Genomic DNA, 26,016 nt, shown 5'->3' with positions numbered 1-26,016 from the left:
TGTTTTCATCACATTTTCAATATTAAATTTCAAAGCACTGTTTACCAAGATTAGAGATTCAATCCAATTTTTTTTCTCAGGTAAAGGATTGGGATAATTCTGCTGCAAAGCAAAATAAGACAAACCAGGCCAAGCAAGTATCAGCGGCTACAATCAGTGCATCCACTGTAGGCCAATGGACAGACCATTTAATTGGTTTGTGTGGACCGGAGTTTTCTTTTTTCTTTTCATCTAGGATATTGCTTTTAATCTCAGGATAATTTTTTTCTGTAACTAATATAATTCAATAGTCACTTTTTCCTTGTCATTCAAAGGAGTATTTCTTTTCATGCTATACTGTGGCCCAAAATTATTTTCCACCCTACTCATCTCACCAACAGTTAAATCGTTGGTCCCTAAATCAAAGAAGTGCCCACTAAATTCATACTGGCATTGTAAGGATTTGAAAATGAATCAAGGTCACTTGTTGATAAGGGTCATCTATGTAAAATCCCTGCCACGAATTACTGCATTTCAACCTTACTGTAAAGGACACTTGTCCAAAAAGGGTTAATTTTTTCTCATCCTGCTATTCTACACAGTGCCATGAAACCTGTGAAATTACTATTAATGCCAAATGTAAAAAATATGGCCATATCCAATGTAAGTGGTAATATACAACAGTCTACCAACATAAGCAATTGAAATTGTGTTGACCTTTGTAGGTTTAGTTAAGGTTGCCATTTCAGTTGTAATGAATGCATTATTTTCTTGATTATAGTGCAAATATGAAGGAAAGGAACTTTTCGACGGGAATTCTTTTATATATAAAAGTCTGTTCTAGGAATGAATTATAGCTGAGAGCCTAAAATCACTAAACAAGGAAACTAACATATAAAGTAGGAACACCACACAAATATGAAGAAGAAAAAAATATGAAGGTAAAAAGCAAGAAACGGAAAACAACTCTAAACTAGGAAGTCATGCAAAGGTAACTGTCTCTATAATAACAGCAAATAAAATAAAATCAATACTGTAATTAAGTTTGGAAGCCTTCATAAGTCATTGTTCTCAATGTGTGTCCAATTTTTTATTCTTCAAGTCATTAATTCGGCTGATTTCAAAATTGTTTTCCCATCTGAGGTATGAGCTCCTACACAGCTTCACATCCATCATTACCTATATAGTACTTGGAATCCCCAGAGCAACTTGGATAACTCTAAATTCAAAATACACAAATGCTGATATGAACATATATGAATATATATTTATTTATACTTTTGATTTCAGAGATAAATTCAATGGATATATTAGGATTAGATCTCAGATTTATATGACACAAATGAATAGCTACTCACCTTATGTTTCTTGTCTAATATAAATGGCCAATGAAATGCACATCAGATCCCATTACATCAGCCATAACTGATATCTAAATCACTATTTCCAGCCACCATCTGTAAAAATAAGAATCAAACTATCATTGATCATTGTGTTGGGTTGATAAGCTTCCGTTAACTGTTTCTTACCACAATGATGTGCTCTCCTGCAGATCATGTGAGGCAACTAAAAAGGACAGGAGATGCAGTAGTAGCAGTAGTAGTAGTAGTAGTAGCAGTAATAATAATAATATTAACAAATTTTACATGTGCTTTATTTGCAGAGGGTGACTCAATTAACAACAAATAATAACCCACCTTGAGCTCCCCTATTATGTTCATATATATAAGCTAATATGTTCTCTCTCTCTCTCCTCTCTCTCTCTCACACACACATACACACACACATGCACAAACTATTGAAAAATTGCTATTTTACTTCAAAAGTGAAAAATGTGGTGTATCTTATAAATGAATAAGTATGTCATATTATTAAGGATTTCTTCTAAAACACCTATTGTGGAAGAAAGTGGTACTTAAAAAAGTATGCTATATTATTTAAGACTGAATTGAAAATACTATTGTGAAAGAAAGAGATACCTGAATAAGTATGCCATATTATTTAGGATTTATTCTAAGAAAACTATTATGGAAGAAAGAGGCACATAAAAAGTATGCCATACTATTTAGGATTTCATAAATCTAAAACACATATTGTAAAAGGAAGAGATTTTTTAATAAGTATGCCATATTATATTTCAGTTTCATCCATCCAATACACCTATTGTGGAAGGAAGAGATACTTATAGCAGATTTAATATTACATGGAATATTATTCCAAACATGAATGCCTGTGAATTTAATGCTTTTTTTTAAATACCTCTCATGCTTGGGTACTTGGAAATTGTGACTCTTACTGATCTAACATTGGGGATACTCACTGACTGTCTTTGATGGAAAATGGTAGCCATGTAAAAAGGAGCAAATTTAGTAGATATCTTATACATCAGGTTGGCCTTTCTCCAGAATGCTCTTTCATGCACTGGTAACACTTTGGTTGGAAGCATTGCATTTTGAACATTATCTATTTGCTGATCGAGAATTACTTTATGTCTTTTAACGCAGTCTGAAAATTGTCTCATATTTGTAGCAGATATATTCCCCCAAATTATATTAATGTAATCAAGATGGGGTTGAATGTAACTTTTGTAAAGGGTAATTCTGTACTGTACTGGAATGAAGATCTTGATTTTCCTTAAGAGCCAAAGATAAGAGTTTATTTTCTTTGAAATATTATTTTTATGATGAGACCATTGCAAGTTACTTGCAACAAAAATAAAAAGGATTTTATTAAAACAAGTTATTTTAAATTCAATGTTATCACCAGAAACGTGCAGTGTATCCATGTTCAATCTTGCTCTTTTCTGTCATGTTGTCATCAGCAGCAACTTTGTATTGTATGCACTGAGCATCATATGATTTTACCTGAACTGACTTTGTATTGTGTGCATTGAGCATATGATTTTACCTCAAGTGACTTTGTACTGTGTGTATTGAGCATATGATTTTACCTCAAGTGACTTTGTATTGTGTGTATTGAGCATATGATTTTACCTCAAGTGACTTTGTATTGTGTGTATTGAGCATATGATTTTACCTCAATTGACTTTGTATTGTATGTATTGATGAGCATCATATGATTTTACCTCAAGTGACTTTGTATTGTGTGTATTGAGCATATGATTTTACCTCAAGTGACTTTGTATTGTGTGTATTGAGCATATGATTTTACCTCAACTGACATTGTATTGTGTATTGAGCATCATATGATTTTACCTCAACTGACTTTGTACTAAATAACCTACTTGTACTTCTGTGTCATAAAACACCTAACCAAAACCAGATTGATGACTTTCCTCCATAAATTGCATGCTGTTACCTCTGCCTCTCCCTGCACTTCACTCATTATATCACTTATGTAAAAATAATGCTTTTTATGCAGCCTGAAATATCCTGACCATTACATTATGATATCATTAATATGACCACTTTTTACATAGGTGTAAAGCTATGAACTCTCTGTGAGCTGTGAAAAGATGCAGTTACAACTTCTGTTGCTTATGAAATAATGAAAATGTTCTTACACAGTTCTAATAATTGCAAGAAAGGCAAATGAAAATTGTTTAAAAAGTTGAGTGTTGAAAATCTTTATTGATTTATAACCTGTAATTCAGCAGCTATCAGCATTTCTCATGTGGAAAATCAATGTAATCTCCAATAAATAACTTTATCATACCAAAACAATTCACTCACCAGCATAGCCCTTTCTTTAAGTATTTGAATGGAGTCTACCCAGCTATTATTTTTATGAACAATTAGTCACAGGGTACTTTTCCCCATACATGTAATCCCTTTTTTGGGGTTAGATATTCATCCAAAAATAGCTGTTATGATTCTAGGTCTTAAAATAGTTAAAAGTAAGGAAGTGAAAGCAACAATTTAAGTAAATTTCAACAATGTATTTCCCTAGAATACAAAAGTGAAAATTCAAATGATACAAGATTGTGAATTAAATTCTAAGTAAACCTAATTGTCCTATTGTAAGTTGAAAAGTATAAAATGTTCTGATTGAATTCAAAGTCATAAATGTTTTGATGTATCAATAGTCTTGAATGTTCTGATATACCAATAGCACAATCCATGTCTTTGAATGAATTCACACAAAAATCCCAAAATAATGTTTTAATCCAGTCAATGAGCACTAAGTAATTCCAATGAATGATTTAAATAATTCTTCTGGAATTATACCTGAATACAATTATAACTCTGATTACAATTGAATCCCCTGACTGATCTTAAGACCAATGTGGGTATGTGAGAAAGCTTGCCAGTAGCTTCTCGAGGGTCATTGGTTCTTTCTGGGGATTTCCCAGGTTCTTCCTCCACCATTAATACTGGCCGCCATGTATAGCCTATCTTGTGCTGAAAAATGGCGTTAAACCCTACAACAACAACAACTGATCTTAAGATAAGAATTAATTGTCCAATACATACAAGGATTGACTTTATACAAAGAAAAGAAAATAGAATGAACAGCTAAGCCAATGGGCCCATGTATATTATCAGAAAATAGTACCAACCAAATTCTGTCCATACTAAACAGTTTGGGAGAACTCAATTTGGTTTTACAGCCTACCTATACCAAGTTCTTGTATGTAATCAGTAAGGGTGATCCTTTTGATTTTATATAAGAAATTACTGCAGACCAAACTGTCATGAAAAATAGTGCACCAACACATTTTCTGCTGCCAGCCAGTCTAAAATCATACTAAGATGTCAAGCAAATTTCAGGTACTATCTGCTGATTCCATAGTCATAAAACAGACTGAGGAAAAATATTTAATGGAAATGCCCGACTGAACAATCACACTTGGAACATTATATTTAAAATAGGCACATATTTATAGATTTAAACTTAAGAACACTCAAAAGCAAATTTATAGATGATAATTATGTAAATTTTTAAAACAAGTTCAACTTTTGTGCTCCAGCAGTTTCAAGACAAAGGGGCCTAAGCAGGTCAACAACAGTCTGAACTGAATTAATTGGTTAGGACCAAATTCTGAAACCATGTGTGGTGAAAAACAACTACTTTCTAGATCAGATACCACAATATGTACTAAATATATTATATCCACAATAAAGTTATGCCTTGAGTATGTCATAGTGGGATACTAAACAAGTAATAATAATAATAATAATAATAATAATAATAATAATAAATTTAGATAAAGAGTTAAGGAAATTTAAAAGCTGGGTAAATACGGATCAGCTTTTTTTCTGTTTGTTTCATTCAAGCCTAAATCCCAACAAGTTTTCCATTGCAGTATCCAGTATTGTTCATTACATTTGCATTCTACATCAGTCCACTCAGGGTAGGATTCAAATGGTAGCAATTCATGGGACTGTGCTGACTGTCTAGTTCAGCTAGATGGAGTTCTTGGCAAGTTTCAAGCTGATTTTATTGCCAATGTGGCTCTTGTGATTATTCACGCATTTTCTAAACAAAGGTTTTGCCAATTTATTAAGCAGCACAGACTTTGCAAAGGTTTTGCCAATACATTAAGCGGCACTGATGTTGCAATGGTTTTGCCAAGATATTATGTGGCACAGACTTTGCACCGGTTTTGCCAATACATTAAGTGGCACAGATTTTGCAATGGTTATTCCAATATATTATGTGGCACAGATTTTGCAACGGTTTAGACAATATATTAATTGGCACAGATTTTGCAGTGGTTTTTCCAATGTGTTAAGTGGCACAGACTTTCCAACAGTTTGCCAATATATTAATTGGCACAGATTTTGCAATGGTTTAGCCAATATATTAAGTAGCACAGATTTTGCAATGGTTTAGCCAATATATTAAGTGGCACAGATTTTGCAACTAGGCATTATGTTATTGGAAGATCATCTGTAAGTTGATGTATTAGGATGGATTTTTAACGTATCTTTAAAACAATTTCAGTCATATCGCTATGATGTCTGCAGTCTGGCAGTTTATAGTGATGTCTAGCACTGGGGCATCATGCCACAGACATGTAGCATGATGTCCCACCCAGTCACATTATCCTGACACCAGGCCGACCAGTCCTAACACTATCCTCTTAATGCTGAGCACAAATAAGGCAGCTGTTAGTACCATTTTTGTAAGTCTTTGGTACGACTTGGCAGGGAAATGAACCCATGACCTCCTGCATCTGAGATGGATGCTCTAACTACTAGGCCACTGGCGCGGTCCATGTGATAATTCAAGACCATCATAGCTGTACATATAATTCAAGATAAAATCAAAACTCTACATATGATAATTCAAGACCATCATAACTGTACATACGATAATTCAAGATCATCATAACTGTACATGTAATAATTCAAGACCATCCTAACTGTATATATGATAATTCAAGACCATCACAACTGTATATATGATAATTCAAGACTATCACAACTGTATATATGATAATTCAAGACCACCATAACTGTACAAAAATTCAAGACCATAATAACTGTACATACGATAATTCAAGATCATCATAACTGTACGTGTAATAGTTCAAGACCATCCTAACTGTACATATGATAATTCAAGACCATCACAACTGTATATATGATAATTCAAGACCACCATAACTGTACAAAAATTCAAGACCATAATAACTGTACACATGATAATTCAAGACAGTCGCAACTGTCTCTGCACTGTAACACATATAACATCACTTTATATTATAAACGTGACTTGTGTACTCTCAATCCCAGGATCTATTTAAACACGCCAATCTCATCACTTATTCACATCAAAAAGCATATAATCACATCATCCTCAATAAAAGCATACATCACTTCAACTCTGATACTCACAGAACACTTAAATGGCATCTTCTAGGTCCACTCAGGAATTTAACAGCTTCGCTAGCCAAGGTTCCCATATGTTAACCCTATCTACACCATGGCGGATTAAGCAGATATTTTAGTGCTTTGTCCTAGTGACATCTATTGGATTTCACGAGTTGCTGTCCTTAGTATGTAATTCCAACTAACCAATAGCGTGTAACAGCAGTACATTGGATATCGGCTGAAATTGGTGGAGTTTAACATCGAAAGTATGACTGTGTACCAGACAGAAGCCATTACAGGTGTATTTGCTTATTTACAAGTCTATTAAGTTATGTGCTCCCCTTGTCTTGATCAAGAAAGGAACAGAGATCAAATTTGAACAACTTAATTTTAATTGGATGCGGCAGCTTGCTGCCGCATCAGGTGAAATTCACAGACCTGAAGCACAGAAATAGCTGCTCGATCAGCCAAAGTTTAGGTAGGGTTAACCTATCGAAACCTTGGCTAGCGAAGATGGAATTTAAGGTAAAATTATATTTTGTTCCCCTTCCCAAATCTGAGATGATTTATAAATACAGATGCTTTATTATTTTAGAAAAATAGGCTTTCTAACAAGTAAGAACTTGTATGCCAAGAATGGAAGGTTCTAAATCAGCAAACTGACTAGTATCTGACCCATTCCCCCCCCCCCACATTTCAAACTCACATTTAAATTCTGATAAAATTGGAATTTTGTTTTATCCTGCACTGCAAGACAAAGGAACAAACTGATCACATATATATGAAACAAGATAAAAAACTGGTATATAAAAGAACTGATTGACACAAAAGTACAGATCTATTTACTGTCTCATTTTGAAATCTGACACGCACAAAGCTGAGACATTTCAGCAATGGTCAGTGTTGATAAATTTATACTGCAATGTCATTTGATGACTCACTGAGAATCTTATTCAATGCATGCTTCTCATTACCCATGCCAAAATTTCTCTCTTTAAAGTCTCCAAGATTTGTAAAGTTCTGAAGTTTTCAAGGAGGATTCATGACAAGTGTCATGCACCTAATATTTTTGTCAATAAAATGTCATGTGTCTGTTATTCTTGTCAATGAAGCATCATACACCTACCATTTTTATTAACAGTGTCATGCACCTTTCTCTTTTGTCAACAAAGTATCATGCACCTAATATTTTTAACAATAAAGTGTCATCATTTGTCAGCAAGTGTCATACACATATCATTTTTATTAACACACTGTTATGCACCCACCATTTTTGTCATGAATGTGTCAAACATCTAACATTTTTGTCAACATATAGTCATGCACCTAACAGCTCTCAAAATTGCCAGATTACCAATTTAATTTTAACATATTTCTTTTCTATGCTATATGTAGAATGAATGCATAAAGTTGATAAAATATTAGTAATAACAAAGATCATTACCAGTACAGACATGTATACCACTGAACCACAAAATTCTGCATCATTAAGTTTGTTCTTTTATAGAAAGGGCACTGGAGTATTGAAATATTTGGCAGGAGGGACTCTGGGTATTACTGGTACCTGGAGAATTAACTGTCCTCCTGTGTAGGAGTTCTGTGTCATTTACAACCAGTTTACTCATTTTCAATATGGCAAATATTTTCTCCATTAAATACTCCAACAATGATAATATACCTTGATGATTAGTTACCAAAGCAAAGATTTCTTCCTTGGTTTTGGTGCACCACTCCAAACTTGTATAACCTTTTGGTAAGCTATCAAAAGGCTTCAGATTTAAAGATTGCTGCCTTATTCAGACAAAAAATCCATAAGTCTGGCCAAAGGTTTCCTTAAATATATCCTACATTTGATAAGAATCAGAATTATAAACCCTGAGGCCAGTCACCTTACATCACATAAAAAGATACTGCTCTACAGACAAATCTTGTTGCGTAAAAAGATACTGGTCAACATATAAGACAAAAATATCGGAATCATTGTATTCCAGTCTATGGAGCCATGGTAACTTGGTTAGTAGAACACTAAATTTGTAACCCAATGGTCAGATTTTACACCTGCCCAGGCCAGCCTGGTTGAATCAGCTGATTTAGTTTGTCTTAAGACATTTAGATTTAATTTACTTAGCATGATATAGACAATAATGCGTTGAAAGTGCTGTTCCCCCTCCCCCAAAAACAGGATTCAATGCTGCTTTTAACAAGGTACAAACATAAACTACTCTGATTTGAATCAAGTTATTTGGAAAGGGAAATGAGGGGAATACAAAGATATTTTTATTCAAAAGTTTAAAAATACCCACACGTAACCATCTCAAAAATACAAAATTCATGCAGTAGAACCTGCCTTGAAAGACATCTCATTCTGTCCCCCAAAAATGTTCTTTCATGAAAGGTTATCTCTAAAGACTGGTTTTACTGTATACCTTCATATAATTTCTTGTATACATTTAGCTTTATTTAAAAGAAACCTGTTCATAAAATCCACTTTCCAAAGTCCCTACTAAGACTCCCTAAATGTGTGTCCTGTGTGTAAATGACACCTGTTTAACATGAAAAGAGGATTTAATTTTGTCCAAAAATTCATCATTTTTCACTATATACAATGAAAACAGTAAGAAAACTATAGCATGAATCATGAAACTTATGAGCTTATTCTGTAGTATCAGTTCCCATGTTTTTTTAAAGTTAGTCTGACATACTTGATTTGGTTCATAAGAGAGTTTTTTTCTCCAAATAAATCTTGATGCATTAAAATACTGTCGGGTACTAGCCAGAATATTAAATGTACAGCTAACAACATTAACTAGTTTTTGTGATATCTTTATATCTATCAAGCGAAGTTTTGATTTCACTGGGTACTTCTATCACTTCATTGTCTTGCTACATTCTATCATAATCATGAATGACTAGGATAATTTCAAGTAGCTTAATTGTTACTTAGATGATAATATTTATAACTGTATTTAAGTGGTCAATTGAAATTAGTTTACCTGACACAAGACAATGACTGATAGCTCTTACACAGTAGGATTAGCACGCCTTTGAAGTTTTTTAAATTTCATTCACTTTATTTGATTTTATGCAAAAGACATAGTTAACATGATAATATAAAGCAGGTCTGCTTTTAATTGAGTGTAATAATACAATATGTCTGCAATCAAAGATGAAAACAGTCAGCAATTAGTAAGGTTCTCATAGATATGCTTGCAGACATAGCCTTGACAGTACATTTTTCATGTTTCAATACAAAATGGAATATACAAATAAAACACTTAACAGAATTTATTTCTCTATTTATTTCTTAAAGTATTGCCACCTGTAGGCTTTAGTGACATTTTCACTGAATAACATCTGATAGTTTTATTTACAGTGTACTGAGAATTGTTTTTGGCAACAAAATATAGGATTTCTTTTAAGTTGATAAATTTCATGACGATGATTTAAATTTTCAGGCAGTTTTTTATGATGAAAGGAGCAATATATCAAGGTTTCATTAACCAATTTGGTCCCAATTTTCTTCATGTTCAACAAATTAGGGTAAATTATTTTGACACCTTGCCTGCAGTATAAGCAGGTTTGAGAGTTATCCTGGCAAGAGTTATCCAGGGAGTGGAATATCATCTATAGAGGATCCTAAAATGTCTTAAATCCCCAATACCAATAGATGGAAATTTTCTAATAAAATCTTTTCAAAGCTATGACCAGTGGAATATCTTTTAAATCTTTCAATAATATCTGTTGAAACAAAATGAAAGAACAAGAAAGAAGTCTCTTCATGATTATAATTTTACTATTGCTGTGGTTAACCAATGACTTGGAAGATATAATCAATGTTTCATGATGGACAACCATGCCTCTATCCTTATAACTTTACATGGGAAAGAACATTCAAATCAAACTGACTGGAAATCATGCAATAAATATGAGAAATTATGAGGTTGCAACTTTTGTTTGGTTTTGCTCACTTGAATGTTACTCTCCACTCTTATGTTGTTGTTGATTCAAATTTACACTTGGAAGCATAAATAACCCACACTGGCCATACAGTATATTTCATACAGTTCCTTTTAAAAGCATTGATATTAGTTAATACATGTACGTCTTAACTATATGGGATCTCTTACACACAAATAGTATTTATTTACACACTGCCATTTGGAAGACAGACTCTATGGACTAGAAAGAAAGTCTGCAACACTGTGAACATGTGACCCAAATGTTTTTCAAATGTGTAACATGTTCTGCTAGCAAAAAGAACACAATATAAGCTTTTGCTGTTTAAATAGACAACACTTTTTATTCTAACTCACTCCCAACCAGAAAGAGTAATTAGGTCACTTCTTCAAGTCCTGGAAGAAGCTTCTGACATGACAAAACCCTATTAACTTCCCAAGTTCCTGGGCTTTCTTTTGACCAAGATGTATTTAAGTATTTTTAATTTAAGTGGTGTTCTTCTTGTAATGTGGCAATTATCCATATAAAGCCAAATTGTTGTAGACCATTAAATGCGATCATAGTTACTGTCAAAGAAAGGCATTAATTACTGCTTGCCTTTCTGAACTTCAAGCCTTATAGTTCATGTGTGGTTACTATTTGAGACAATTAACTTTTATTTAAAAAAATAGAATTGGTAGTGATGGGTAAATCACAAAAGGCATCGTTTCTAAATTTGCTTAGTCATGCCTTTAAAAGGAGAACTTCTGTTGGTAAATCTAAGTTGGAGACAATGGGTATTCAGGGGCCATAACTGTTTAATCCGATCAACTGGAATGCTAAAGATATATTTTAATATAAAGGTGAATCATAACTTTTCTTGAAACCAATATTTTAGAGTAAACTAAGTTTCTTTGATAATACTTACCCAATAAAAAATACCTTACAACTGCCTTGCAACTCCAGCCTGTCCAGATTGAAACATTTTAGCTAAAAAGGTAAAAGTTACCTGTCCACCTAGTTGGCAGTTAGAAAGAGTGATCTCCCCATGATACTGGGATTGTGGCCAAATCCCATGAAATTGTTTGTTACTAATAGAGCAGAAGGCATGCGCTCTATATGGATGCAACTGCTGGGAGACTAAATGGGTTTGTATGTATTATTCTTGGGTAAGTATTATTGATAAAAACATATTTTACTAGAAAAAACTGGTTTCTTCTTCAAATACACTATTCAAACATAATACTGTAGGAGAATAGATAAGAGGTGGATTGAGATACATCCTCTTATCCCGAGGAGACCATCTTCAATCCCCTATGGTATGTGAGTTTCCAGAGTGGAAAACAGACTCTATATGTTGGGGAGTAGCTTCAAGAGGGAAAATTTTTCCCTTTGCAAATCCATTGGCAGTTGTGGAAACGTGTCCTTATGAAGCTGTCAAATGAGCCAGAATGGCAACCTTTTGCAATGTGGGTAAAGGTCCCACCAGAGGAAGTTGAGCCTTTAAGGATGAAAGATCTCTGAGATAAAACCTGGAGAAGTATACTCAGATCCCTATCCTAAGGAAATGATAATAATACTTTTGCTCATATGCAATGTTTGTGGCAACTATCATAAAGTCATGAACCAAGATGCAAAGCAACTTCATTGGTGTGGGGTTATTTCTAATATGCGGAACATATAGCCCAATTGATTCAGGATGAAAGTGTCTATTTATATATCATCATTTCCCTGTTTTAATGGCAACAAGAGGCTTCCTCAATGCAACAGTTCGGTCCTCCTTAAGTACCACTTCAGAGCTCACACTGGGTGCTGTAGATGACCTTGAGAGTAAGTGTCCAGAATAGACAGAAATTATTACCAAAGTCTGATTATCCATCAATGGTAGCCTGTTCTTGGCAATGAAAGAAGTGCATATAATTAGTGATACTGACTCATTCTGTCAGAACTGCATGTAGGTGGGTGAACCAAAAGGACATATATTCACTGATTCTGCCTGCTAATCAGTGAGAAAACTGGACATATATGAGAGCTGAACTAATGAAGCTCTTGACAGCAGTTCAAATGGTGTCTTGTTCAGCTTTCTCACATACCCACATTAGCCGAATCCGAGACTCAAACCCACGCTGACAGAGGTGAGATGGCAGTGATCTGGAATGGTAAGTGCTTTAGACCACTCAGGGCCCTCATCCTTTTGTAAGTTCATGGTTGCTGTTATGGCCATAGCCACAGTATATTGGGCCTTTATGTTTATGAAGTGGGCCGTCATCTTGTGGGGAAAAATTGCTGATTTTCATGCTTCATGTATACACATATATTCTTATAGTTAATTCAAAGTTAAGAATACATGGGATAATGTCAATACTTATTGCTTTAGAAGATCTGGTTCTGGACACACTGCCTGTCTGTTGTTTAACCATTATGCAATGACTCATCCATGGTAAATTCAATGGGAATTCTACCCCAGGCTGACCAGGTAGACTCATCAGTTTGTTCTGCAGTGTCACGACCGGCTTGGAAGCAATTTTGGGCTTTTGGGGGACCAGAAACCTGAGAGAAACAAGTAAGTGTTATATTACCCCAGTGCAGTTTTTAAAGAGACCAGACCATATAAAACAAGAAGAGATTCAAATCTAGAGCGGAGTATCAATAATCAACCTCTTATGTTTGGACTAAATCCATTTTTCAATCAGTACATGTGTGAACCCCCCCAGATCATACAGAACTTGAGAAACATTAGACTGTACTCTGAATAGCCAAAGTTGTGCGTTTGTTAAAGGCAGGAAGCAATTCTAGTGAAATCCCAGGTTTGGATTTGCAAACAAAGGCTTCTAGAGGAAACTTTCCGGGTGGGTGTTAGAATTGATATCCAAAGGATTGGAACAAGGGAAGAAGACATTGATAGCATGTAGTAGATGTTATCGTGGCATAAGCAGTTTGTGTGGAGGTGCAGTGCTGGAAGGAGCATGTGACAGGGAGTACCGAAAGTGTCAGAAGGATGGTTCTGGAAGTGCCAGGAGAGCACATAGTAAAGGGTACCTGAAGTACCAAAGAGAAACAAGAAGCAGACAGTGATTGACAGATGAGTAACAGAGACAACACAAACGGGAAACACTCTCACTTAAGACCTTTAATTTTATATAATGAGATAGTAATTGGCATCTGTGAATAGGTCATTCAATGTATTTGTTTGAAAGAAATTGTAATTGAGAAATTTGCCAATGAAATTATTTAATATATTTTATATATTTTATTAAATTGTTAAACATGTACCTTTCACCTTGAGTTATTTATACAACTAGATTGATGGCATTGCTGACTGGGGGCTTGGAGCTATTTAGATTTTAATTGTCCACCTTCTCTGGTATTAGAAATAATAGCGTAGGAGGTGCGTGACATGGGCCATTCTATAAAGAGGCTTGCATCTCATTCCACCTGTTCTAAGTTCATAGATGCTATTATGGCTATGGCCATACTATGTTGGGCCTCTATGTTTTATGAAGTGGGTCATTCTATAAACAGGCTCCCACACAATTCCAGTGGGATATGGGTGGGAGAAGTAAGCTGTGTTCTGCCGATTTAAAGATTGCCATAGATATTATATGCAAATGTTGACACCAAGGTCACAATGTTACAAAAAAATCAGCTGATTGGTATCTAAATGGAAAGCTGGTGTGTGAGGCTTGTAGAACTGCCTACAACAATTTGAAGAAAGATATCTGCAAGAAAAAACAGTCCAAAGATGCTTGGGACTTGTAATCGATGATGCAAGCAGCCCAAAATGTCAGTAACTGTGTCAGATTGTGGAAGCAATTAAAAGTAGATTCTTTCATAGTCTATGATCACCTGATGTTAGAACTCTAGACTATGCAGGTGATGCAGAGGAATGAAGAAGAGAGAACTCTGATGGGAGTGGGTGGAAAACTTCTTCAGTCCAAGCACGCAAGGCTGAGTTTCACTCATCACAGTAATATAAAATAATGACACAGGAACTTGTGAGCCAGATTATGTCAGTTTTGGATTAAGGTAGTGATGCCGATGTCTCCTGTGTTACCTTCAAAGTAGCTGGAGAAGAATGCTGAGGATGGATGCTCACTATACTTGCAGCAATGTTATTAATAAGATCTGATTACTTCCAAGGTGCCACTAAGTAGAGGTGTCCTTCTGGTGGCAAAGGCTTGAAGATGAGAAAAGATACATCTATTGGAAACTGAGGCACCAATATGGACATCATACACCAGAAGTGTGCTGAGGTACTAAGTGGATTAGATTAATACATGAGAATTTCTATATAAACTGCATTTTGTCCACAGGAAGTTCCTATCAGTGCTATGCAAATTAGATTGATCCATGATAGTGCCAGTATATAATGAACATCATTTGCAGGGTTTGACTGCTGAATAACTGGGTTCAAGAACTGGGTTCTTGGGTATTAAAGCACTAAGCTGGGCATCATATGCAAGAAGTGCATAGAGGCACTATGCGAGTTGTGGAACCAGATAACTTCGTTTTTCTGGTGGCTAATGCTCTATGATCAATTGTGGTCATGGCCCATTGTGATCATGCAGCCTGTAACTGAGGCTGTTGTTGCTTTCCATCTTGCTTCTATGCCTTTCCTTTAATACCCATAGAATGGCTGCCCACTGACATTTGTCCATAATATGCAAGTATGACATGTATTAAAAAATGACAACCACAAAAAGACACACACACAGAGTGATCTGTAAGACAAAACAGAGAAGACAATATATACATGTAGTGCAGCATGAGTCAAGCTTTATTAACTTAATGTGAAACCCTCAGCAAGGACACTCCTATGATAAATACCTATAGAAGTGCACTGATGGCCTGTAGAGGAAGAGAATAAGAATGTTGCTATTAATAATTATGATGTGGATGCCAAATAATCAATTCTAGTAACAAGTTATCTGCAGAAAGGGCAATTTTTAGACTGCCTACTCAGGTAAAATCATTGAAGTGTTGCTTATAATAACTACATATATTAAGTGGATACTTTAAGCAAACCATGTAATAAAAACTAACCTGTATGTATCCAACTGCAGTGGAAACAATACAGTAATATAAATGAGTTTTCTAAAGTACACACAAAACCTGTGCATAAAAATGGCACTGAAGCATCACTATTGATACTTATGATGCTACTATATCCATTGTGAGACAATATTATCTGTAGGGAAGGCAGAATAACGTTCTATACATGTCAAAATCATCACATATATAACTCTGAAGTAGATCCGAGGACAATATAGAAAACTTACCTGTAGGTATCTGGACATAGCAATGTTAAAAGAGTCTTCTATATCACACACTGGACCTGCACTTATTAATACGGTTATAGCAATGTGAGGGGATGCCATTGTGTCCTGTGCAGGTATGAATCAAAGTCAGACAAGTAGGTCACAGTTATCAAGTTTTTAATGAGTCATGTTCTCTAATGTTGATCTGCTGGTACACTTTCAGGTCTAATTTGATGGCAATGGCTAAGAAAGGTTTGAAAACATTATCCTGGCACTGGGTCTTAGTGATATGAAGTTGAAGTTGGCATGCTAATTTATTTCTGACCTAAGCTGCATATTTAAAAGTAATCAGTTAAAAAAGGTATATTAAAAAGGGAAGGCCTGAAATGATCTGCAAGTGATGTTGGGAAAAAGTAATTAAAATGCTTACTGTCAGTGCACCAGAAATAATTATTTTTTTAAACAAAACCTGGTATAAAACTTAAGTATTAAAGGACAAAACATTTCATAGTAACTTTAATGTAGAAGAGAAGCATTAAATATTCCATCCAGGACCTGAAAATCGGAGAACATTTTTGAATGCATACAATTTAAACTAAAATTCATTGACAGATAGTATGTCATGAAAATATGGCAAGTTGTTGAGAATCTAATTTATTTTAAAACTTTCCTTTTTAATTTAAAAATAAAATATTGAGAGGCTCATCCATGCAAGAGAGTTGTCCTGTCTTTAATTCATAGGCAATCAGCAATACACAGATGAAAATGACATATCCATTTAAAACTGGCATTCAGTCTTTTCTTAACAATTACATAACATCCAGTTTTGTAAATCAATCTGAAACAAGAGTTCCTCAAAAGGATTGGCACTCTACTGACATAATAGGATTTCCAAGAATCCCAGATAAGACAGTTTCTTGTTTTTTTAACTGCTGAGTGTTTAAACCATCTTATGGTGATATTTGATGTAATATTGGCACCATTTTTATTTAAAACCAACTACACATCCTAAGAATTTTGGTGAATGCATGTCAGTCTCACCTGGAGAAGCAGTGATAAGATTTTCAGGATTAGGATTTTGGCAACATTTCTATTTAGGACCAACAAGGTATCACAAGCAGTCATTTGGAGAAAACCCCATGTCAATATGAGTAGTGATACAAAATTTCAAAATGGTCACTGTGGCAAACATATTTGATGTCAGTTTGACATCATTTTTATTTAGGACCCATGTTGATACAACCATGTTTAGGTGTGTGTGTGTGATTTTGATTTTTAATGTAGCTTTAAATAATTTTCAGTCATATCGCTATGATAACTGCAGTGTGGCAATTTAAAGTAATGTCAAACACCAAGGCATCATGCCACAGACATGTAGCAATATTGTTCCGCCTAGTCACATTATCCTGACACCAGGCCGACCAGTCCTAATACTAACCTCTTAATGCAAAGCATCTAGCAGGGCAGCTGTTAGTATCATTTTTATGTCTTTTGTATGACTTGGCCCAGGTTCAAACCCATGACCTCCCTCATCCGAGGTGGATGCTCTAACCATTAGGCCATCAGAGCTGTCCATGTTTAGAAGTACTAGTGGTAACAAGATTTTAAACATGGCTGCCATGGTAGCCATACTGGATTATCCAAGGGGCACCATTATCATTTAGGACCAAGTAACCTTGTGATGAATGTTAATCTAAACTACGGTGGCAAAAATCCCAGTAATTTTGGAGAAGTAGCAATAACAAACTTGATCTAACATAATGCCAGATACTGGACAAAAGGCCATCAAGGTCTATGACAACATTAGAGCTAAAAATGGATTCAGTGGCATTTTTATTGGTCCCATTTCATATTTTGTATCCAATATATTGATATCACATCAAAAAATGGCATGTTTCTATGCATATTGACAATTCATTGCAGGAAGTTGCTGCCTTTTGCCTCCAATACCATTCTCAATGAAATGAGAGCAGACAGTATAATAACAAGCAGGTGCCACATATTCTGTAAAATGGAGCCTGCAAGGAAAACTGTAGAATTAAGGAGAATATAACCAGTAATAACACACAAAAGGATGAAGACATTGTAGTTTGTTGTTGTTATAGGGCTTAACTGCATTTTTCAGCACAAGATAGGCTATACATGGTGGCCTGTATATCTGGTTGAGAAAGAACCTGGAAGAAACCCTGGAAGAACCAGACCCACGGGAAGCTAGCAACAAACATTCTCATGTATCCATATTTGCTGAGCCCAAGACTTGAACCCATGCAGTCAGAGGTGAGATGGCAGTGATCCATAACAGTGAGTGCTTTATACCATTTGGACAGACTAAAATGAGGGCCCCCAAACTGCAATTTAAAAGCGGGATTAACAAAAACATAGTTTTAACAGTTTCTCAAAATAAATGACATAAATAAATGACATACAAATGGAGTGATAAACAACAGTCAACTCTCTTTGCCAGCACTTTTGGAACCGTGCTTTTGTTTTCAAACGTACAGTTAGAAAGTAATAAGCTAGTATGGACTGCAGTGCTATGTCAGTTATGGTATACTAAACAAAAAAGTTAACTACAAGAGAAAATATTAAGTCTTCTAATAATTAACACAGACTAGGCTGTATTCTGCTTGTTTTTTTTTAAATCTTGGGAAGAAGTCAATCATATTCTCAGCCATTTAAATTTTGGGGGTCACCAAATGTAACTCATTTTTGCCATCGAAAATTCAGAAATATTTTCAGGCAATTCTATGTCTGTACTTTTACTTCCATTTTGCAGCAATGGATACATTTCAATAATCCAGTGGTCAAAGAGTAACATTGTGGATGTGTATCTTACAAATCATAAAATCCCATTTTTCTCCAATCACTGCAATATATCTAGTGAATCCACGTTTTGAGACAAAAATGATAAATGTTCTGAACTCTTACACATTTTGGTATCACCCATGGGAACTTTCAAAAACTTATTAGTAAAGGAAATATCAGAATATGATATTTTACACAAAGCTAACAAGTCCCTGAAGGCAGCAAATTTCACATGATAATACTACTCAAACAGCAATTAGGCTCAGGCAAACTTTCATGGATTGTTCTCTGAGGTATATAATGAAACACTAAATCAATTATCAGTGCAATATTTGTTATAAAAATTATCAGCATGAAAAAATATCAAAAAAGTTTACACAATGAAACAAAGTGATCATGAAAATACAGATGAAAATGAAATAACTGCAGGTCAATTTAACCTTGTTTCCATCATGTTAAACACCATTTAATATAATTAACAGTGTATCATGTTACAACCATTAATAAATTTCTATGACCTAAATTCTGTGGTTCACTATTTTCTTGAAATGCATAACAACTACATTTAGCTGTAGTTTACAGGATAGACGTTAATGTAGTATGGCTCATATGATCCACAGTTAATAAACTGGACCTTAATGTAGTATGGCTCATATGATCCACAGTTAATAAATTGGACCTTAATGTAGTATGGCTCATATGATCCACAGTTAATAAATCAGACCGTACTGTAGTAAGCTCATCTGATCCACAGTTAATAAATCAGACATTACTGTAGTATGGCTCATATGATCCACAGTTAATAAATCTGACCTTAATGTAGTATGGCTCATATGATCGACACTTAATAAATCAGACCTTACTGTAGTATGGCTCATATGATCCACAGTTAATAAACTGGACTTTAATGTAGTATGGCTCATATGATCCACAGTTAATAAATCAGACCTTACTGTAGTATGGCTCATATGATCCACAGTTAATAAATCTGACCTTAATGTAGTATGGCTCATATGATCCACAGTTAATAAATCAGACGTTACTGTAGTATGGCTCATATGATCCAAAGTTAATAAATCGGACCTTACTGTAGTATGGCTCATATGATCCACAGTTAATAAATTGGACCTTACTGTAGTATGGCTCATATGATCCACAGTTAATAAATCAGACCTTACTGTAGTATGGCTCATATGATCCACAGTTAATAAATTGGACTTACTGTAGTATGGCTCATATGATCCACAGTTAATAAATTGGACCTTAATTTAGTATGGCTCATATGATCCACAGTTAATAAATTGGACTTTAATGTAGTATGGCTCATATGATCCACAGTTAATAAATCGGACCTTAATGTAGTATGGCTCATATGATCCACAGTTAATAAATCAGACCTTACTGAAGTATGGCTCATATGATCCACAGTAAATAAATCGGACCTTAAAACATTGCTCTCTGACTTAGATTTCATTCATTTTGCACCACAGTAATTTCTCTTTTCATAAAATATAATCCTCAAGTTTTATAAATAAAATGATAATTATCACCTCAAATACTACAATCACAGTGAAACTTTCATTGATATTGCCTCAAAATCATATTTTCACACATTACTAAATGTGCATGATTGTGTTTTTTTCTGTGTAGAACAGTGGGAATATATCTGTCTTTCATCTGATGACTATTTCTTTCATATGATGACCGTCTACTACAATTAAAGTGCATACAAATTGTCAAAAACACTATTCCCATCATCTCTTGAGCATTCATTAATGATTTAAAAACAAAACCTATTTGATTCCTACAGCATGCAGTGGATAATGGTGCTTTATACTGACTGACCAAGCCACAGGTTTCAAGTAAAATAAAAACAAGCATATCTACCAACCTTCCAGACATAGTTGGTGGGTGTTTCTGAGATTCAGAATGTATTATAAAAAAATGTTTTTTGTATCAAATGTATCGATATCACATGATAAAACAGATTTTGAGGTCACAAGGGGTGACAGTTAATGTGACCCACAAAAATGATGTACAATGCTGAAAAAGCTAACTACAGATATAAACCTATAGAAAATTAGAGAAAATTCAATTGGAATAAAAGAAAATGAAACATTTCTCTTAAGTAATTAATACATTTTGAAACTGAAAATAGCTGGTATACTTCTGGATATTCAGGGGATTTTCTTTTGAATCGGGATACTTGTGGTGGTGCTACTAGTTTGACGGATATCATATTCTCCACAATGACTAATCCTGATGAGGTTTTCGATGTATGTGCAAAGAATCCCTTGCTGCTGTGCTTCATAAAGTCAAGCTCCATCATCCAGTAGTTGTAAAATATAGTTTTGCTGGGCTCTGCTTACTTTACTGACCAACCATCCTAAAGTTAAATTGAGGACTATATCAATATTTGTCTTTGTCTCATTTTATGTTAAGGATAAGAGTGGACATTACTTTTTACCTATTCACATTTGTGTCATTATACAAACTATCATTAGTAGACAATTTTGTATGTGTGTGTGTGTGATATTTGGATTTTTAATGTAACTTTAACAATTTTTCAGTCACAGTTATGATGTCTGCAGTGTGGCAGTTTGTAGTCATGTTTAGCACTGGGGCATCATGCCTCAGGCCGACCAGTCCTAACACTAACTTCTTAATGCTGAGAGCTTATCAAGGCAGCTGTTAGTACCATATTTATAAGTCTTTGATATGACTCAGATGGGATTTGAACCCGCGACTTCCTGAATCCAAAGCAGATGCTCTAACCACTAGGCCACTGGAGTGGACCATTTTGGATGCTGTACATTGCGGTTAACATGATGGTCTCAACCACTGTTCTTTGAGTGCTGATTTGCCATTACCTTGATGGTATCAGCCACTGTACTGTGAATGCAGTAGAATGCCATTGCCTTGATGGTCTCAGATACTGTTCTTTGAGTGCTATGACATGACTTTGATGGTCTCAACCACTGTTCTTTAATTGCTGATATGACTTGACCTTGATGGTCTCAACCACTGTTCTTTGAATGCTGATATAACATTACGTTGATGGTCTCAACTATTGTTCCTTGAATGCTGGGAACTTTCCCCAAAGAGGTCACATGTTAAGTGTGATCTCCAGTGTGACAGAGACATTAAAACCAATTTGTCCTCATAGAAGACCACTACAGAAACACCATACCAGGTTAACTAACAAATACCACATATTTTCTGTAATTCTTCACACTACGTAACCAATCATACACCATAAATCCATAAAAAAAATATTAATCACTTTTGTTATGAACGTTTTTAGCAAGGAACTTCTTCATTAAATGCTTGCTAATTTTAGGTTCTAAGAAAAATAGGTACATACATTAAAAATTAACTTAAAATTGAAAATTTATTAAACTTTTATCAAAACTTATTTAGTTCAATGGATAAACAAATTAAAGTTTTCAACGATTATGACTTTACAATCACGTCATGAAATCAATCAGTGCTGAAAATAACAGTTAACACTGTTTTTTATTGTTCATTTTAAGATTATCAGATTTAAAAATTCATAGTGATTGCAGGTTTCTTGATATGACTTAAAGCCCCATAAATCATGTGATCCATCTCTACAACTATACTGCAGTAGTAAGCTGCCTGTCTTAATTAGGACATTATACAATTTCTTTTAAAAATTGAAAGAAATTGGCATAAGCAAGTTTAGAGGAATGTTTGAACATAGAGATACAAAACATATTTTAAAATTTGGGATTCTGCTTTGAGTTTCAAAATTGCGGCTTCTTGATTGGCAAATGGGACACAGAAAAAGAGAGAGAAACTTTTAAGACAAATGTGGGTGTTTATATATAAGACTGCTAGTTGCATTATAATAAGCTGTCAAGAATCTCACAAGCCTTGCTTACAAGTAGTACTATTACCATAGACCTCTGTTTGTGAGATAACATATCTTCTTTAAATATGCTATCAATTACTCGCTTATAAGTCAAAATGAAAACAACAAAGATCTTGATCTGACAAAGCATAAGTTGCCTGCAGATCAGGGTCTATGTTGTTTGTTCTACTGATTACTCCTAACAAACTGCACAGACCTGGCGGTGCATTACGCACCGGCAGATCTGGGTCTGTGCAGTTTGCAGTTGGACTCAACTTATAAGCGAGTATATACGATAATCCAACACTGCAAGCTACCTGACTCTGCAGACCTGAAAATGCAATTTTGAAAACTGTACATCATAAATTTTATGGTTATTGCGGATTTCATTGCAGCAGCTGCAAAATGGAGATGGTTATTATAAAATGAAATCTGTTAGATTTGAGAATAATAATCTGCCTGATGACTGACTGTATGCAGCAGCCAAAATACATCTAAATATAAATATAAAATACTAATGGAAAAGAAACAGAAATAACTTCTAAGGTCAAATCCCTTCTGGCAATTCTCCAGGAATTCTTGAAAACTGTTCATTTCTGATTTTTTTCTATACAGATTAATACTGTCCTGTCATTTCTCACAAAGCATCATCATACAGGCTCTACATTTTTATAGAGTGCATGTGATTTTCAGAAGATGTTTGAAGAAACTCACTTCTCAGATGTCTGCATCAGCTACCAATCAAATATCACATACTAGACATTTAACTGTTCATCAGTTTAATTTCAAGGAAGAGTGAATAATTGGTAATATGTATGGTGTCAAGACAATGGAATGTATATAATACCATAAAAACCATTGAAATGCTAATTGCAACAAACAGATTGTCTGTAATTGATCTTTATATATATATATATATATATATATATATATATATATATATATATATATATATATATATATATAGTAATACCATAAACTCTTTGGAGTATATGTTGATGATAAACTAACTTGAAATATCACATAGATTATGTCAGTAACATTACAACTTCCAAACTAACACCTATTGCAAACACATGATCTGCCAGCACATGCAAGAAAACTGTTCTATCCAACCTAGATATTATTTGTTATGGACAACTCATGCACAACACATGGTTCATAACCACACACTAATATTAATCATACAGTCAACTTTATGACAACAAAAGCATACAGCTAGAAATATACTAGATGTCAATCCAATGACAATCTGCAGACATGTTTAAGTATTCAAATTGGTTTCCATTTCACAAAAGACAAAAGAACTTATTTTACGGATTAATTTTGGCTTATAGAACTTTTATAATTTACTGCCTTCTTACCTGAATGACATGCTTGTCCACACGAACGATACTACTCAATGTATTACAATCAACATCAAGCCTATGTTTAAAACTACAAAGACTAAAAGATAAAGCATGAAAAAAGACATTTACATATACAGGATCTTATGACTGGAATCAGCCATCATCTGAACTAAAACAGACTTCCAAACTTGCCATATAAAACCAAATATTCTGGCAGTTTCTCCATTGCATCAATTGGTGATGTGTGTATCTGGTTTTAGATTTTTAATGTATAGCTTTAACAGTTTTTTAGTCATGTAACTATATCTGCTGTATGACAGTTTATAGTGCTGTTTAGCACTGGGGCATCATGATGCAGGCATGTGGCATCATGTCTCTCCCATTCACATTATCCTGACACCAGGTCTACCAGTCTTAACACTAACTTCTTATTGCTGAGCCCTAACTGAGGCAGCTCCTAGTACCATTGTTATAAGTCTTTGGTATGACTCGGCCAGGGTTCGAACCCACAATCGACCACAGCCAAGGCAATTGCTCTAACCACTAGGCCACCAGAGCAGTCCTCAACAGGTTATGAACATCATACAATGATGTACATGTACAAACATTATAAAAATTTTAACTATTTGTGTGACATTAATCCACAATATATTCATTCTTTTTAAAAAATAAAAATATTGTGTACAGTTATAGACAAGCTCTCAAAAGATTCCAAAACTGAAGTATCATTTGACTTGTGACTCCAGTAAAAACTGAAATCTCAATAGTGATTAGTTTTTACAATCTTGAGTTCATAAATGGGACTGTCTGTTACTCCTGCTACACAATGATTTTTAAGAGAAACACGTAACAAATGTACAGTATTTTCCAAGAAACAGACAAGCAGATAGTGAGAATGACATGGCCTTTACTGAAATTTGTAAAATTGTCTTTTGAATTACATATAACTGTGTGTATATTTAGTATATGAAAGAGGAAAAATAATTATTTTATTCACTAATATGTTTTGAACCTCTCAACATATTTTAAATTAAACTCATCAAATCATTTTAAATGCAAAAATATCCCCACACAACTACAAAAATTCTATCTGAATCAAATATTTAATTTCTGTAATATAAACAATTCAATCACAGCATGATGCAGTCAGCTAATGCATCTAACAACATTAACAAGGTATATCCAGTTTTATCAAGCATGACTATCATAACTGGTAACTATATACTTTGTGTACTCTGTCAACAAAACATGTCAGTTCATTATTTCCTCCTAGTTTTACTCTTTACAAAGTTAACAACAATCCCGTGTCAAAGGTTTTTGATTGATGGACTCTGCAACTGAACAGTATACAAATATATTTAAAAGAACAAAATTATTCCATCCCACTATTCAATCTTGAGTAATTCCAAGGCATGAAATAAATCACTCAGCATAATGCCCAGTCAATTTGTACTAAATGATACATTGATTAAACACTTGAATTGTACAATGCTTCACTGACCGAAATAAATCAATCGTAAAAAAAAAAAAGTTAAAGTTTGTCCACTTACCTTTGCCAACTGGCTTTGCTTTCACCATATTTTCCAGTTTTGTCTAATTGATTCTAATTTAATAAGCAATCAAAGAGGTGCCAGTATTTGATCAAAAGTTAATTCAGTTAAGTCATACTTGATTCCCTCTTTCCCTATCATAAATGTGAAAGATAATGATAAAACAATCTAACCTTGATTCAGTTATGCCCACCTATACATGACATCAATGACCTGTTAGCTCTGCCTGTTCATACTGATTTGATATAGGTTCAATAATGATGATGATGATGATGACTTGGTAAAGAGTTTAATCTTCATCTGTATTATGTCATTTTTTGTCTGACTGTGAAGATGCATTTGAACATGTGTCTGATATGTTAGTTACATGCCTGGTGTTTTGAAATGCAAGCCTGGGATCACACCTGTATTTACTTGAAAAATTTTCATTTTTGCTTTTAACATCAGAAGCAAAATCATTTTTATTGTTGTGTTCAGTTTTTGATT

General features: G+C 34.3%; 2 protein-coding genes across 2 annotated transcripts in view; both read right to left on the bottom strand.

Annotated features, from left to right (window-relative positions):
* The window catches only part of LOC149796148 (general transcription factor 3C polypeptide 1-like), a 492,926-nt gene that overhangs the window by 195,451 nt on the left and 271,459 nt on the right, over positions 1 to 26,016 (bottom strand). The window lies entirely within an intron of this gene.
* The window catches only part of LOC149796149 (putative G protein-coupled receptor 139), a 211,520-nt gene that overhangs the window by 121,230 nt on the left and 64,274 nt on the right, over positions 1 to 26,016 (bottom strand). The window contains exon 3 of the mRNA XM_089966076.1: positions 1,338 to 1,436. The gene's annotated coding sequence lies outside the window, so the exon portion shown is untranslated. The remainder of the gene's footprint in view (positions 1 to 1,337; positions 1,437 to 26,016) is intronic.

This window comes from Sinohyriopsis cumingii, chromosome 7 (assembly GCF_028554795.1).
Source record: "Sinohyriopsis cumingii isolate HCF-2022 chromosome 7, ASM2855479v2, whole genome shotgun sequence".
Classification (NCBI taxonomy): Eukaryota; Metazoa; Mollusca; class Bivalvia; order Unionida; family Unionidae; genus Sinohyriopsis; species Sinohyriopsis cumingii.
Note: the sequence above shows the minus strand (reverse complement) of the source record. Positions and strands in the feature narration are given on the sequence as shown.